Source organism: Bufo gargarizans, unplaced genomic scaffold, assembly GCF_014858855.1.
Source record: "Bufo gargarizans isolate SCDJY-AF-19 unplaced genomic scaffold, ASM1485885v1 fragScaff_scaffold_625_pilon, whole genome shotgun sequence".
In the NCBI taxonomy this organism is placed as follows: domain Eukaryota; kingdom Metazoa; phylum Chordata; class Amphibia; order Anura; family Bufonidae; genus Bufo; species Bufo gargarizans.
In genome coordinates, this window is record NW_025334151.1 from 250,991 (window position 1) to 269,583 (window position 18,593).

The 18,593-nt window shown below is 43.8% G+C and overlaps 1 long non-coding RNA gene across 1 annotated transcript; it reads left to right on the forward strand.

Annotated features, from left to right (window-relative positions):
* The first annotated feature begins 15,018 nt into the window (after positions 1–15,018).
* On the forward strand, positions 15,019–17,228 carry LOC122922695. The gene is made up of 3 exons (XR_006387184.1): positions 15,019–15,122; positions 15,203–15,286; positions 17,096–17,228. It is a non-coding gene; the product is annotated as an uncharacterized LOC122922695 (long non-coding RNA).
* The last annotated feature ends 1,365 nt before the right edge of the window (positions 17,229–18,593 follow it).

The following is an 18,593-nucleotide window of genomic DNA, read 5'->3' on the forward strand; positions in this document are numbered from 1 at the left end:
ATTGAGAACTTGAGCATTGTTTCCTACAAATCCATAAATTATCGGAACAGCGACTTTTCGGACCCACAGGACTTCTTTGCTGATTTTTTGCAGCGTCACGGTTGCACACTTACAGATCAACCGTCAGAACGGTAAGAGTACACCCGTTTCCCTTGCTTGCAGGGATGCTCAACCTGTGGCCCTCCAGCTATTGCAAAACTACAACTCCCAGCATGCCCTAATAGCCGTAGGTTAGGGATGCTCAACCTGCGGTCTTAGCTGTTGCAAAACTACAACTCCCAGAATGCCCGGACAGCCTACAGCAGGGCGTGGTGGGAGTTATGGTTTTACAACAGCTGGATACCCAAAAGTTGGGCATCTCTGCTGTAGGCTGTACTGGCATGCTGGGAGTTGTAGTTTTTTCAACAGCTGAAGGGCCGTAAGTTAAACATTCCTGTCAGGTCTGGCTAAGAACATGGTTATAGGTAAGGGACAAACAACCTTCAGCACTCCAGCTGCTGTGCAACTACAACTCCCAGCGTGCTCTTTCCACGTGTGTGTGAGTTTAGAGAGCAGCCAAGCAAGTGTGCATGCTGGGAGATGTAGTTTCCCAACACCTGTAGTGCCGGCAGTCGCTGACCCCTGTTATTTGCCTTTATTTAAATGTATTTATTGTTTTTTTACTCCAAAGACCCTTACAGCTCTGCTACATGCAGTTCTGCTACATGCGCACATACGGCTCTGCTGCATGCGGTTCTGCTACATGCGCACATACAGCTCTGCTACATGCAGTTCTGCTACATGCGCACATACAGCTCTGCTACATACGGTTCTGCTACATGCGCACATTCAGCTCTGCTACATGCGGTTCTGCTACATGCGCACATACATCTCTGCTACATGCGGTTCTGCTACATGCGCACATACGGCTCTGCTGCATGCAAAGGTTCTTTAACCACCTCCCGACCGCCTAACGCACCGATGCGTCCGGGAGGTGGTTGATTTACTCCTCCTGGACGCCTCGGCGCGTCATCTCGTGATACCCGAGATCTCCTGTGAACGCGCGCACCCAGGCGCGCGCGCTCACAGGAACGGAAGGTAAGCGAGTGGATCTCCAGCCTGCCAGCGGCGATCGCTCGCAGGCAGGCTGGAGATGTGATTTTTTTTAACCCCTAACAGGTATATTAGACGCTGTTTTGATAACAGCGTCTAATATACCTGCTACCTGGTCCTCTGGTGTCCCTTTTGTTTCGATCGACCACCAGAGGACACAGGCAGGTCCGTAAAGTCGCACCAAACACCACACTACACTACACCCCCCCCGTCACTTATTAACCCCTTATGAACCCCTGATCACCCCATATAAACTCCCTGATCACCCCCTGTCATTGATCACCCCCCTGTAAGGCTCCGTTCAGACGTCCGTATGATTTTTACGGATCCACGGATACATGGATCGGATCCGCAAAACACATGCGGACGTCTGAATGGAGCCTTACAGGGGGGTGATCAATGACAGGAGGGTGATCACCCATATAGATTCCCTGATCACCCCCTGTCATTGATCACCCCCTGTCATTGATCACCCCCCTGTAAGGCTCCATTCAGAAGTACACGGATCCATGGATACATGGATCGGATCCGCAAAACACATGCGGACGTCTAAATGGAGCCTTACAGGGGGGTGATCAATGACAGGCGGGTGATCACCCATATAGACACCCTGATCACCCCCTGTCATTGATCACCCCCCTGTAAGGCTCCATATAGACGTCCACATGTGTTTTGCGGATCCGATCCATGTATCCATGGATCCGTAAAAATCATACGGACGTCTGAATGGAGCCTTACAGGGGGGGTGATCAATGACAGGGGGGTGATCAGGGAGACTATATGGGTGATCACCCCCCCTGTCATTGATCACCCCCCTGTCATTGATCACCCCCCCCCCCCCCCCCCCCCTGTAAGGCTCCATTCAGACATTTTTTTAGCCCAAGTTAGCGGAAATATATATTTTTTTGTTTGTCTGTTTTTTCTTACAAAGTCTCATATTCCACTAACTTGTGTCAAAAAATAAAATCTCACATGAACTCACCATACCCCTCACCGAATCCAAATGCGTAACATTTTTAGACATTTATATTCCAGACTTCTTCTCACGCTTTAGGGCCCCTAAAAAGCCAGGGCAGTATAAGTACCCCACATGTGACCCCATTTCGGAAAGAAGACACCCCAAGGTATTCGCTGAGGGGCATATTGAGTCCATAAAAGATTGACATTTTTGTCCTAAGTTAGCGGAAAGTGAGACTTTGTGCGAAAAAAACAAAAAAAAAAATTTCCGCTAACTTATGCAAAAAAAATAAAAATTCTATGAACTCGCCAGGCCCCTCATTGAATACCTTGGGGTGTCTTCTTTCCAAAGTGGGGTCACATGTGGGGTATTTATACTGCCCTGGCTTTTTAGGGGCCCGAAACCGTGAGAAGAAGTCTGGGATCCAAATGTCTAAAAATGCCCTCCTAAAAGGAATTTGGGCACCTTTGCGCATCTAGGCTGCAAAAAAGTGTCACACATGTGGTATCGCCGTACTCAGGAGAAGTTGGGCAATGTGTTTTGGGGTGTCATTTTACATATACCCATGCTGGGTGAGAGAAATATCTTGGTCAAATGCCAACTTTGTATAAAAAAATGGGAAAAGTTGTCTTTTGCCAAGATATTTATCTCACCCAGCATGGGTATATGTAAAATGACACCCCAAAACACATTCCCCAGCTTCTCCTGAGTACGGCGATACCAGATGTGTGACACTTTTTTGCAGCCAAGGTGGGCAAAGGGGCACATATTCCAAAGTGCACCTTTCGGATTTCGCAGGCCATTTTTTACACATTTTGATTGCAAAGTTCTTCTCACACATTTGGGCCCCTAAATTGCCAGGGCAGTATAACTACGCCACAAGTGACCCCATTTTGGAAAGAAGACACCCCAAGGTATTCCGTGAGGGGCATGGCGAGTTCCTAGAATTTTTTATTTTTTGTCACAAGTTAGCGGAAAATGAGACTTTGTAAGAAGAAAATAAATTAAAATAAAAATCATCATTTTCCACTAACTTTTGACAAAAAATAAAAAGTTCTATGAACTCACTATGCCCATCAGCGAATACCTTAGGGTGTCTACTTTCCGAAATGGGGTCATTTGTGGGGTGTTTGTACTGTCTGGGCATTGTAGAACCTCAGGAATCATGACAGGTGCTCAGAAAGTCAGAGCTGCTTCAAAAAGCGGAAATTCACATTTTTGTACCATAGTGTGTAAATAGGCCTTCGTTAGATCCGGTAAGATCAAGTGGTTTCAACGTTAGATCTCATTTAATTACAGAGATATTTCACATAAAAACACAGATATTAGGTAGTATTAAATAGGGGGGCTAGCCCCCCCACATGCAATTTTCTGGTAAAATTTGATGCAGACTAATAGCCCTTTATTAGAACTGGTAAGATCAAGTGGTTTCAACGTTAGATCTCATAAAATTACAGAGATATTATGGATATTTGGTATTACGTCAGGGGGGCTAGCCCTCCCACATGCAATTTTCTGGTAAAATTTGATGCAGACTAATAGGCCTTCGTTAGATCCGGTAAGATCAAGTGGTTTCAACGTTAGATCTCATTTAATTACAGAGATATTTCACATAAAAATACAGATATTAGGTAGTATTAAATAGGGGGGCTAGCCCCCCCCACATGCAATTTTCTGGTAAAATTTGATTCAGGCTAATAGACCTTCGTTAGATCCGGTAAGATCAAGTGGTTACAACGTTAGATCTCATATAATTACAGAGATATTATGGATATTTGGTATTACGTCAGGGGGGGCTAGCCCCCCACATACGATTTTCAGGTAAAATTTGATGCAGGCTAATAGGCCTTCGTTAGATACGGTAAGATCAAGTGGTTTCAACGTTAGATCTCATTTAATTACAGAGATATTTCACATAAAAATACAGATATTAGGTAGTATTAAATAGGGGGGCTAGCCCCCCCCCACATGCAATTTTCTTGTAAAATTTGATGCAGACTAATAGGCCTTCATTAGATCCGGTAAGATCAAGTGGTTTCAACGTTAGATCTCGTATAATTACAGAGATATTATGGATATTTGGTATTACGTCAGGGGGGGCTAGCCCCCCCACATGCAATTTTCAGGTAAAATTTGATGCAGAGTAATAGGCCTTCATTAGATCAGGTAAGATCAAGTGGTTTCAACGTTAGATCTCATATAAATACAGAGATATTATGGATATTTGGTATTACGTTAGGGGGGGCTAGCCCCCCATAATGCAATTTTCAGGTAAGATTTGATGCAGACTAATAGGCCTTCGTTAGATCCGGTAAGATCAAGTGGTTTCAACGTTAGATCTAATTTAATTACAGAGATATTTCACATAAAAACACAGATATTAGGTAGTATTAAATAGGGGGGCTAGCCCCCCACATGCATTTTTCTGGTAAAATTTGATGCAGAGTAATAGGCCTTCGTTAGATCTGGTAAGATCAAGTGGTTTCAACGTTAGATCTCATTTAATTTCAGAGATATTATGGATATTTGGTATTTTACGTCAGGGGGGGCTAGCCCCCCCACATGCAATTTACTGGTAAAATTTGATTCAGGCTAATAGGCCTTCGTTAGATCCGGTAAGATCAAGTGGTTTCAACGTTAGATCTCATATAATTACAGAGATATTATGGATATTTGGTATTATGTCAGGGGGGGCTAGCCCCCCACATGCAATTTTCAGGTAAAATTTGATGCAGAGTAATAGGCCTTCGTTAGATCCGGTAAGATCAAGTGGTTTCAACGTTAGATCTCATTTAATTACAGAGATATTTCACATAAAAACACAGATATTAGGTAGTATTAAATAGGGGGGCTAGCCCCCCCACATGCAATTTACTGGTAAAATTTGATTTAGGCTAATAGGCCTTTGTTAGATCCGGTAAGATCAAGTGGTTTTAATGTTAGATCTCATAATTACAGAGATATTATGTTTATTAGGAATTACATAAGGGGGAGCTAGCCCCCCTATTTAATACTTCCTAATATCTGTGTTTTCATTTGAAAAATCTCTGTAATTATATGAGATCTAACGTTGAAACCACTTGATCTTACCGGATCTAACGAAGGCCTATTAGCCTGCATCAAATTTTACCAGAAAATTGCATTATGGGGGGCTAGCCCCCCCTAACGTAATACCAAATATCCATTATATCTCTGTAATTATATGAGATCTAACGTTGAAACCACTTGATCTTACCGGATCTAACGAAGGCCTATTACTCTGCATCAAATTTTACCAGAAAATGCATGTGGGGGGGGGGCTAGCCCCCCTATTTAATACTACCTAATATCTGTGTTTTTATGTGAAATATCTCTGTAATTAAATGAGATCTAACGTTGAAACCACTTGATCTTACCGGATCTAACGAAGGCCTATTAGTCTGTATCAAATTTTACCAGAAAATTGCAAGTGGGGGGCTAGCCCCCCTGACGTAATACCAAATATTTATATCTCTATAATTATCTGAGATCTAACGTTCAAACCACTTGATCTTAGCGGATCTAATGCAGATCTATTAGTCTGAATCAAATTTTACCAGAAAATTGCATGTGGGGGGGTTAGCCCCCTATTTAATACTGCCTAATATCTGTGTTTTCATGTAAAATATCTCTGTAATTAAATGAGATCTAACGTTGAAACCACTTGATCTTACCAGATCTAACGAAGGCCTATTAGCCTGAATGAAATCTTACCAGAAAATTGCATGTGGGGGGGCTATCCCCCCCTTATGTAATAACAAAATCCATTATATCTCTATAATTATATGAGATCTAACGTTGAAACCACTTGATCTTACCGGATCTAACGAAGGCCTATTAGTCTGCATCAAATTTTACCAGAAAATTGCATGTGGGGGGCTAGCCCCCCTATATAATACTACCTAATATCTGTGTTTTTATGTGAAATATCTCTGTAATTAAATGAGATCTAACGTTGTAACCACTTGATCTTACCGGATCTAACTAAGGCCTATTAGCCTGAATGAAATCTTACCAGAAAATTGGTAGCTAGCCCCCCCTTATGTAATAACAAAATCCATTATATCTCTATAATTATATGAGATCTAATGTTGAAAACCACTTGATCTTACCGGATCTAATGAAGGCCTATTAGTCTGCATCAAATTTTACCAGAAAATTGCATGTGGGGGGGCTAGCCCTCCTATTTAATACTACCTAATATCTGTGTTTTTATGTGAAATATCTCTGTAATTATATGAGCTCTAACGTTGAAACCACTTGATCTTACCGGATCTAACGAAGGCCTATTAGTCTGCATCAAATTTTACCTGAAAATTGCATGTGGGGGGCTAGCCCCCCCTCATTAATCACTTAATAAGTCTGTAATTATGTGAGATCTAACAAAACAACTAGTTGATCATACCTGATCTAACAAATATCTTCCAAAATAGCTAATTGTTTGGTCAATTTTTTGATAAGGGGGGGCTGATGACGTGAAGCCCCCCCTGCAAATAACTGTTAATATCTCTACTTCTGAGTGAGATCTAACGCAAACAACAATTGATCTAACCTGATCTAACAAAGATCTAACCAATTGCATATGTTTTGTTCAAAAATTTTGATATGGGGGGGCTAACACGGCTGAGGTGAACTATCAGCATTTTTTTTTGCTGACCCATTTAAATGAATGGGTCCCCATCCCATCCGCAGAAAAAAACTGAACGGAGGCCGAGAAAAACAACTGTCGTGTGCATGCGGCATAAGTGTAAGTCAAACGGATCCGTCCTGACTTACATTGAAAGTCAATGGGGGACGGATCTGTTTACAATTGCACCACATTGTGTCAACGTAAACGGATCCGTCACCAGTAACTTACATTGCAAGTGAGGACGGATCCGTTTGGCTCCACATCGCCAGGCGTTTTGGTGTCCTCCTCCAGAGCATAGGTGTGCACAGCCTATTGCATTAGGGTGTGCGCCGTAAAGCACAAACACCGCACACGTGTATGCATGTGTGTGTGTATATATATATATATATATATTTTTTTTTATCAGCCCTTATGTCTCATTAGCCCCCCATTATGCCTCTCAATAGCCCCCATTATGCCTCACTAGCCCCCCATTATGCCCCCAGCAGCCTCATTTTGTATAAAATAAAATAAAAACACTTACCTCTCTGCTCCTGGACGCTGCCGCTCCTCGACGCCCGCGCTCCTCTACCTCCTGCTGTCGGCTGTGCTCTGAACTGGCGCGCACAGTGTGAGGCCACAAAGCCCTGCACAGCCAAGGACCCAGAAGCGGTAAGAACATAGCGCTCACAGCTTCCTGGTCCTCCGGTACTAATGAGCGCTTCCAAAATGGAAGTGCTCATTAGTATTGGCTATCCGTTTTGGTCCGCTTGTGAGAGCCTTGAAACGGATCTCACAGGCGGACTGAGAAACGGCAGTGTGAAAGTAGCCTTAGTGCAATGCAATTACAAGGACCAAGATACATCTCTCTCTCTCTCTAATATAACCTGCAGTTACATGGTATGAATGTTATAAGGTCTGTATTGTACCAACAGATTAAGGGCACATTCACACGAACGTAGTGTTTATAGGATTCTCAAATTGCGGATCCGCAAAACATGGCTGCCAGGCGTGTGCGTTGCGCAATTTGCAGACTGCAGATGTCCATTGCCATAATAGAATATGCATATTCCAGTCTATGAATGTGGGCAAGAATAGGACATGCGGTATCCGCAGGCCGCAGAACTGAACCACAGATGCGGACAGCACACGCGCTCCGATACTTTTGCAGGTGGGGACCCATTCATGCGGCCATCTGAATGGGCCATAGCTGTCATATATTCTAATCGTTGGTCAGATGGGCGATTACACGCCGTCAATTGGTCAGAATGGACAGATGTTGGTCAGATAATCTGTTTTGTGAAATATAGACGCTGCTAGCCGTTGCCGGGAGGGAACCGAACTGTCCCGGCTATCGCCAGATAGCTAGCGCATGACAACGCTGCTATTACATGCTGTGTGTGCTCTGTCACATGGAGAGGAGCGATCAGCAAGCTATCACTCATCCCCATACCGTAGAAGAGCGATGCGATGGTCCTGGGCCTCTCTGGGAGACTGTAATCTACTGCCTTGAATCGAGTTCTCTGAGGAGCAATGTCTGGAGACAAATTGTGCAGACAATGATGTGACAGGCTTGCATTCAGTAATGGCCAAGCAGTTTTTAAACACATAAATCCCCTGACATGAGTTTACAGCAGGCATCCTGCGGCCCTCCAGCTGTTCCAAAACTACAACTCCCAGCATGCCCGAACAGCCTACAGGTATCAGCCTACAGCAGGGCATTGTGAGAGTTGTAGTTGTACAACAGCTGGAGGGCCGCAGAATGAGGATGCCTGGTTTCAGCTACACCAGGTATGTCAAAGGGAAACATTTATAGCATCACATTTTGGAGGGAGAAATCCAGATTTTCTTTTTGTGTCCATTCCATTTTTTTGGGCGTACCTTAGACGGAACCATTCATTTTAATGGGTCCGCAAAAAAACAAAACAAAAAACACGCAAGTTTCTCAGTTTGAATTCTGTTTCCGTATATGTCCGTTCCGACAAAAACAGAACATGTCCTATTATTTTCCGCATTACGGACAAGGAAAGTATTGTTCTATTAGGAGCCAGCTGTTCCGTTCCAAAAAATACAGAATGCATACGGACGTCATCTGTACTTTTTGCAGATCCGTATTTTTTGCAGACCGCAAAATACATACGGTATTGTGCATGAGGCCTAAGGCCTGTATTAAACCTACAGATTAAGGCCTCAGTCACATACATTTTTTTCTGTGACGTGCGCTGTCCGCGTTTTCTCCGGACGTGCTGTGTACCCATTGATTTAAATGTGTCCGTTCACACCAGAATTTTTTTAACCATATTTTTTATTTCTCTCACAAACACGTGACACTGAAATGGAAATGTGAACGAGGCCTAAAACCGCATTCACAACACCTATTACATGCAGCAATCGTGGAGGGGAGCGATCAACTTGCCATTGCTCGTCCTGATACAGGACAGCAAGTTGTCGGCGGAAGACCGCTATTGGACACCATGGTTTTTTGGCTAAGGCCTATTGCACATGGCCGTATGGTTTTGTGCTCCGCAAAAAAACAAAGGATCCACAAATAAAACAAAAACGGATGACATCCGTGTGCCTTCTCTGTTTTTTGTGGAAAGGAAAATGTGGCCCCTAATAGAACTTGTCCTATTCTTGTCCACATCACGGACAAGGATAGTAATGTTCTATCTTTGAACGGAACGGAAAAACGGAAACTGAATGCATACAGAAACACTTCAGTTTTTTTGTGTTATATTCTAATGACCCATTGAAATGAATTGTTCCGTATACAGACCGTATACGGAATGCAGAAAACGCCCCATAAACGGAGAAAAAAAAAAAACATTCATGTGAAAGATGACTAATACGGTGAAAAAAAGCGTAAAGCTAGCCAAAAACAAGAAACAGAAGCAATGTGATGATACGGTGCCTCTCTGGGAGACTGTAATCTACTTCCTTGAATCGAGTTCTCTGAGGAGCAATGTCTGAAGACAAATTGCGCAGACAATTTTTGAATGATGCACTGCATGCGGCAGGCTTGCATTCAGTAATGACCAAGCAGATTTTAAACACATAAATAAATCCGTGGCAGGAGTTTATAGCTACACCTGATATGTCAAAGGGAAACATTCATAGTTTCACATTATGGAGGGAAAAATCTAGATTCTTCCCTCCAAAATATATTCTGCTTAAGTTTTCACTATATATATATATGTATAACCCTCCTCCCTTCATCTTTTTCTTTTCTTCTTTTCTTCTTCTTCTTTCTTTATGAACTCTGCCTCCTTTCTTTCCCTTGTTTTATCTCCAACCGATTATTCTTTACACTTCTTATGTGCTTTTATCTTTTCACCTTTCCCCTGTTTCACAACATTTTGGCTTAATTATTTCCTATTTTCCATAGAAGTTATCAAATTGCCATTTCCCTAGGATAATGTGAGGTAATCTTCACCCTTGATTCAAACTGTACCTTCTATCTGTCACCTATACCACACCTGCCGCTGGTACCAAGGTTGCGATCCACTGGCAGCTCACTTCCGGTCGTTGGAACGCACTTCCGGTTCCAATGGAACGCATTTCCGGTTTGATGCGTTCCACCGCCCGATTCACTTCCGGCAGATGGAACGCACCATGTTTGGAGCGTGGAGAAAGCACGCAGGCTGCCATTTGGGCGGTAATTCAAATTTAATTACCAGACCTCCTATAAATAAGTGACATTATGCGGACCATAGGCACACCACTTACTCTGTAGTGCTACATGCACCAACTCACCAGGTGTGTACACCTCCTTCTATCCAGGCTACCGACTGCGGCATAGGTAAGTCTCACAATGGGGATCATGACCAAGATACTTCGAATTTTTACATAGAAGCAGATATTACTATCAGTGGATTTGTCACCTCTATCACTGACTACAATGATCCCAATATGAAGTGTCTATTCCCTATAGTCCCATGCATAAATCGATGTTGAGTTGATATAAGACTCCTTTACAATTTTTCTACCATACATGCAGATAACGGTCACCAATACGGCAGTTACCACATCCTGAAAATGGACGGAACAGACACCACATTGTGTTTATCATTTTATTGGAAGCATATGTTATAATATCCCTTGAAATCATGTTTTCGTAATATCTTCTATTTTTGTATTATGAACATATATTGAAATGGAATTTGAATTGATTGTGGACCTGATGATTAATACTTACTCCAGTAGTGATGGCCATTTTTTAATTTGTTATTTTTCTATTTGTAATTCTTTCATTTTCTATTTTTGATTCAGTCATGTATTAATGATACTACATATTTCAGTTTTCTGTAATTTTTGATGTAATTTGTTCTATCACACTTGCAGTGTCTGACGAAGGCCTATGTGCCGAAAACGTTCACACGAGATTGCCACATGTCTATCTAATTAATGCAAAAATAAAAGCATTTCAACCGAAGCTCTAATGCTGTGATCTTTAATCAACTGTAACTGGGGTGGGAACCCTATTCACAGCTGGACCAATACGGAGTGCAACAAAGCTCCTATAAAGAAGAAGTTGTCAGTCTTGTAAGTTAGCACCAGGGGTTTGAATCCCTGTAGTCGTTAATATTTTTTTCTTCAGGCACCTTATTATTTCTTCCATATTTAACCATTACTGAACGCCAATAAACATTATCATAATCAGAATTATGTTTTCAGCAAAGCTGATGAATGTTGCTGGTTTATTTGTGTTCTGTTCAAACTTGCTGTGGACAGACACATGTCCAGTGACTGTCTCTCAGAGCAGATAGATTTAATCTCCAACTTTTGCTTCATGTGGCAAAAACACACCCTCCAAACCCATAGAATCATCGACAGCCATCTTTTTTTTTTTTTTCTGAGGGGTCACATTTTCCATCGAGGTGATGGTAATTCACCATGTCAGTTGCACAGTAATCGGCACCTCGGGTCAGCTTGCTAGTCTATTCCAGGTTTAATCTGTAGGTGGCAGCCAGTGGCGTAGGGATCGCCATACTAACCATAGCAGTTGCTATGGGGCCCTACGCCACTGGGGGCCCGCCCGTCCTGACCGCATAATTTTTATTTATTTTTTTATTAATACACTCAGGCAGCCAGCAGCCAGGCCCGGGACCGCCCGCCCAGTGTAGTGGGCGGGGCGCGGGCAGTCCGCGGCTCTGGCCTGGCTGGGGCCCGGGGAAGGAAGGCGGAAGCCGGAAGGAGGAGAGAAGGACAGGACGGCAACTCAGAAGTGAACTGTAGCCTATGTAGCGGATTGTATTTAGCCTGGCCTGTTTGGATCATGTAGGACGACATTCAGTTGATTGTATGGCTATGTATGTAAACTGTAATGTTTACTGTGTTGGATGCATTGCTTTTCTGTGCCTCCTCCCCTCCCCCTTTTTTTTCCTATCCCATTCTTTTCCCAGCAGGGTGTGGTCTCAGGGACACTGGGAGACCAGTAATCTAGCTGTTCTGTCCCTCCTCCATCTCCCATCAGCCCTTGCTATTGTCTGTCCCCACCCTTCCTTGTACCATGGTCATCTATGTGCCCCATTGTATGTAAATAAGGCTGTTGGGGGATTTAAAGTGTGTGCCATGTCCAAATAAAGTTAGTTCTGCTCCTGAGGCTGTGTGTCGTCCAGTCATTGGGATTGCTGTTGGGATATTATTGGACTATTTTGCCTGCTGGAATTACTACTCTATGGATTTATGATACTTGTTCCTGAGCCTCACTGGGATCTTTGGTGGAGATTGGCTGTGGAATATCAGCTCTCCGCTACATTGGTTGGCAGCGCTGGGATCCAGACTCACAGAGGAACAAGGATTAATGGAGATTGATTACTCCACTTTAAAACGATCCACACTTAAAGATCTTCTGGAAGCAAGAGGTATTTCAGCCAGCAACAAAACAAAGGCAACACTTATCTCTGAAATAATGGCAGAGATCCGAACAGAGGATGATTCGGTCACTGCACAGAGGGACGAGACAGACGGAACAGAGCAAGCAGAGTTCCAAAGGCAGCTCTTATTCAGATTGTCATTTTATGGGGAGAACCCACCAGTGGAAATTATCTCCAAGACAATGACAGAGGTTCAAGAATTTATAACGCGGCAAAGGAGACCACAAACATCAAGCCCAGCAGTGTCTATGGTGCAAGAGGGTAAGCCAAAAATTCCATACCAGGCATTTAAAATGTATGTAGAAGCGGAGGAAGATATAGATGCATTCCTCCAAGACTTTAAAAGACTATGCACGTTACATAAAATACATATGGAAGATTGGGTACCCATCTTAGCAGGACGGTTAACTGGGAGGGCAGCTGAAGCCTACCGTACGATACCAGATACGGAAATTAGGAATTACAGCCGTGTCAAAGAGGTTATCCTGGCCCGATATGCTATGACACCAGAGGCATACCGGAGACGGTTCAGCGAATTGAAAAAAGCTGAAAAAGACTCGCATGCAGAATGGGCTTGCCGTTTACAAAGGGCAGCCCTCGGATAGGTACAGGCGAACCAGGCACGGTCCATGGAGGACCTATTACAAATGCTGCTACTAGAACAGTTCTATGATGGGATACCTGCAGGAATGGGTGAGAGACCGTAACCCCACGTCTATCAGAGAAGCAGCTAAAAAGGCTGATGACTATTTGGATGCCCGCAGGCAGCACAAGCTTGTGGGTGTTAAACCAGCTGTGCGACCTTTAGGGGGAAACCAATTTTCAGCTAGCACCAACACACCACTGAGACCGCTACCCCCACCAGCTCCTACAGCGGCTCAACCGAGGTTTCGCCCACCCTCCTCTGTGCAATGCCACCAGTGCCGGGCATATGATGCTGAACAAGCTGGAGGTCACACTCTTGATCTGCACAGCATTGCATCCGAAAAAAAATGTCACAGACAGGGCACACTTTCCCATAACCATTTTAGATCCACAAGAGAAACGCTTTATTCTTTCTCATGGTCCATGTAGGCCTTCAGGGCCTTTTCCTAGAGACAATGATGCAGATAAAAGATGCTTTTCAGAAAAATACTATGAGAAAATCACCAAAACAGGATTTAAACTGGCACTAAATATACCAGATGTGTGCATAGCCTTTCTGCTGTTTCTATCACTTCCTGTGACAGTGGCCTCTGCGGAGCGGTCCTTCTCAAAATTAAAACTAATCAAGAGCTATTTGAGAAGTACTATGTCAGACCAAAGGCTTTCTGGGCTTGCAATCCTCAGCATTGAAAATGTAAGAGCTAAAGCCTTGCATCTAGACAGCATTGTGGACACTTTTGCAGAAGTAAAAGCACGTAAACGTGTTTTCTAATGTAGTCTTCTGAGTGAGTATACTGGTTCAAATGGTTTCAAAACTTTTGTTTTTTCTTTCTTCCGTTGAAGAAAGTCAGTTCATGCTAGTTACACCACCTGTTGTGGTAAAAAGAAGCAGGATTCCAGCCAAATGTTTCATCCTAGCCAAATTTTATAATTCAAATATTTTCAATTTAAAAACATCTGTCAGTTGTCTCCTCTTCAGATCTCCCCCTGCACAGCAGAATAACAAAAAAAAGGAAGCCTAGTAGAAGCTATAAGATGGAAACAGTAAAAGTATTTCAAAGGGAGGGAAGTGAATGTAATTGCTCTGGAATATGCAGTCGGAGTGCTCCTAAAGCTGATCAGGTGACAGAGCAACCATAGGTAATGGGGTCACTTATCTGCCTTTGAAATGTAGCAGGGGAGTGTGAATCACAAGACAAATCAGATATTTCACAGGTAGAAGTCTGTTTGGCTGTAGTTCTGCTTCAACCGTTCAAAGGGAACCGGAAGTGAGGGACATGGAAGCTGCCCTTAAACCAGCAGACTACCTCGAATACTTTGACATAGACCCTGAACAAGCATGCAGATCAGGTGCTCTGACTGAAGTCTGACTGGATTATCTGCATGCTTGTTTCAGCCAGGTGTGTGATGCAGACACTACTGGTGCCAGTAAGACCAGGAAGACGGCCAGGCAACTGGTTTTGTTTAATAAGACACTTTAGGTACCCTTTCAGTTCAACGTTGACCGTTAAAGATAATTCTTCTTGCCTCACTGTTTACAGCTGCGTTGCACTCATTTTCACAATTTGTAAAGCTTTTTACAACTACATATTATAATTGAATAATCCACCAGCTCTTACAGGCTTACACATTCTCTGTCTTAGTTAACTTGCAGTGTCCAGCTCTTGGCTGGGGGACAGGAGACCCCAAAGAGTTTAGACATTCTCTTTATATGGCAGCTGTACACAGAGATGGCAAATTAAGTGAACATGTGTACAAGGAATGTAGTAATATTTTTTATTTTTTTTATTCATTTTTTTGTAAATGTAGGTTACATATTCAACATGTTCGTTTGTTTGGTGTTCAACGTTTTAAGTGTTTTGTTGTTTATCGGGTTTAAAAAAGAATTTCACGGAGGAAGAGCTAATAACAAGTACAGTTTGAAGTAAGTATGAAAGAACAGATGGTAGTATTGTGTGTTTAGATCCAATCTTAAAGCTTTCCCCTTTCCCTTCTCCTTTACAGGTAACATTTAATGATGACACATCAAGAAGATGAAAAAGACTACGAAGAGGACACTTCACAACTAGTGAACTACAGGTCTTACAAGTACGTCTAATATCCCCCAGGCCCCCACCACACACACACTTTATGTGTAAATACAATTACTAATTATTATTTTTTTCCAGTTCTTCATGTTTCAGATTGGCCACTTTATCAGTTACTGAATGGTTTTCAATTTTGAATTAAAAGGTTCATATACTTATTAGTTTTTTCCTCTGACTTTTCTGTGCTCATGGCGGTGGGAGATCTAGGATGGGTGTTTGCCTGGGAGCTCTGGAAGGGGTGGTGGGAGGCCCGATAGATATGTGAGGGGGGGGGGCCATAAATTTTTTTTGCTATGGGGCCCATGCATTTCTAGCTACGCCCCTGGTGGCAGCACTGGAATTTGAGTAAAGACGCTGTGGCTGACTGGTAACAGCTCTGTGTTGGGAGCGAGCACTTTGGCTTTGAATCCTCAGAGGGGCCGGGACATTTTTATTTCTTCCACATTTAACCATTACTGGACGCCTATAATGTTTATCAGAGTCAGAATTATGTGTTCAGGAAAGGTGATGAAAAACTTGCTGTGGAGAGACACATGTCCAGTGTGCAAAAGTATGTAAAAGTACATAGAGGCTGCAGGTGGGATAACTGCACGATGGGCGCTAGGTGTAGTAGTGCTGTTCACTTCTACACCTATCATCCTCCATGTAGTTAGCTCAAATGCAGTCCCTATCCAAAAGTACATAGGAACTGCAGGTGGGATAACTGCATGGTGTACGCTAGGTGCAGTAGTGCTGTTTACTACTACACCTATCATCCGCCATGTAGTTATCCCACCTGCAGTCCCTATGTACTTTTGCATTGGAAGCGGTTCTGCCAGAGTGCTAGAGGGTACTGGCGAATATAGATATAGCAGAGCTGTATATGCATCTATACAGATAGATGGTCTAAGGCTACTTTCACACTTGCGCCAGAGTGATCCGGCAAGCAGTTCCGTCGCAGGAACTGCCTGCCGGATCCGGCAAAACTTGACTATGCCAACTGATGGCATTTGTAAGACTGATCGGGATCCTGATCAGTCAGAAAAATGCATTTAAATGCCGGATCCGTCTTTCCGGTGTCATCTGGCAAAACGGATCTGGCATTTTTTTTTTTTCGGTCTGCGCTTGCGCAGATGGGAAGGACAGATCCGGCATTCCGGTATTTTGAATGCCGTGCCCGGCACTAATACATTCAGGCAAGTGTTAATTTTTTTTGTCCGGAGATAAAACCGTAGCATGCTGCGGTATTATCTCCAGTCCTGAACAGTCATAGAGACTGAACTGAAGACATCCTGATGCCTCCTGAACTGATGCTTCTCCATTCAGAATGCATGGGGATAAAACTGATGCGTTTTGTTTCCGGTATTGAGCCCCTATGACGGAACTCTATGCCGAAAAAGAATAGTGTGAAAGTACCGTGCTGGCGGGTGGGGGATGGTATTATTTTAGGGGAGGCACAAGCACAGATCATTTGGCTACAAGCTGACATGCTTTTGGGCTGATGTATAGTATGGAATTAATGTTTTGCTGCTCAGAATGGGGTTTTGTGTGTAAAACTGTATAGACTACAGAATCCCCAGCAGGGGTGGCAGGAATCAGACACTGCAGGCTGCCTGTGATGTCATAAGGAGGTGTGGCCAGGCTTTGCTCTAGCTGCCTAAGCCCGCCCAGCCTTATCTGCAGAAAACCAGGAAGTGAAGAGAAGAGTGACTGCAGGTAAGGATAAAGTAGCAAGATGGGAGTACCCCCTTATGTAATTCTTAAACTTTTCAGGATAATTCCTCAATTCTGAAAAAAACAACTTCAAAGGCTCCTTCTGTTACTCTTGCAGAGGTTATTGGATGCACCCAATAGCGACGCTGTCTGGCTCTGAGACGTCTTCTCCATCTGGAAACAAGGATTAGAGCATGAAAGCCAAAGTGAAGGTGGTCCGGCATCATCTTTGCAGTCTTCAGAGTGAGCTTCTGAGGGTAAGTGATCTTCGCTTGCCTTTTAGAGCCACTGTATTATTTGCATATGAATTGATTTTGTTTGATGTTTGAAAACTTGAATACCGGATCCGTCATTCTGTTTAAAACCGTATGACAACAGAATAGACGGATCCGCTGTTTGGACAGATCCGTACTCTGGATCCAAAAAAAAAAAAAAACGATGTGCATTGTCATACGGATATCCGGGTCCGGTATTTACTTATGGCGCCGGAGTACCGGATCAGGCGAAAAAAAATTAAAATGTTTATATGCGTTTTGACGGATCCGGCATGCACTTCCGGCAACAGAAATGAATGCCGGATCCTCACAACGCAAGTGTTAAAGTACCCTTAGGCCTTGTTCACATCTGTGCTGGCGATGTTCACTGCTCCGCTCTGTCAATAGGAGCACAAAAACGAAAATCACCGTAGTTCCGGATCTGGCAGTTCATGGACAACTACACCTGACGGATCCCACTGACTCTGATGAGATCTGACGGCTTTCTATCTAAGCTATAAAATTGTGCCCAGCATTTATGACCTGATCCTCAAATGAGGCCTTAACACAGAAGGGATTTAAGCTTTATATGTTCTCTAGCATCAGATTATGATGTGCTGCAGAAGTGGAAATGTGTATTATAAGGTTGTGCAGCAGCTGAGGTGTGTGTTAGGAGGTTCTGTAGCAGCTGAGGGGTGTGTATAAGGAGGTTCTGCAGCAGCTGGGGAGTGCATTATGATGTTCTGCAGCAGTTGGGGAGTGCATTAGGATGTTCTGCAGCAGCTGGGGAGCGCATTAGGATGTTCTGCAGCAGCTGGGGAGTGCATTAGGATGTTCTGCAGCAGCTGGGGAGCGCATTAGGATGTTCTGCAGCAGCTGGGGAGTGCATTAGGATGTTCTGCAGCAGCTGGGGAGTGCATTAGGATGTTCTGCAGCAGCTGGGGAGTGCATTAGGATGTTCTGCAGCAGCTGGAGAGCGCATTAGGATGTTGTCCAGCAGATGGGGAGCGCATTAGGATGTTCTGCAGCAGCTGGGGAGCGCATTATGATGTTCTGCAGCAGCTGGGGAGTGCATTAGGATGTTGTCCAGCAGCTGGGGAGTGCATTAGGATGTTCTGCAGCAGCTGGGGAGCGCATTAGGATGTTCTGCAGCAGCTGGGGAGCGCATTAGGATGTTCTGCAGCAGCTGGGGAGTGCATTAGGATGTTCTGCAGCAGCTGGGGAGCGCATTAGGATGTTGTCCAGCAGATGGGGAGCGCATTAGGATGTTCTGCAGCAGCTGGGGAGCGCATTATGATGTTCTGCAGCAGCTGGGGAGTGCATTAGGATGTTGTCCAGCAGCTGGGGAGTGCATTAGGATGT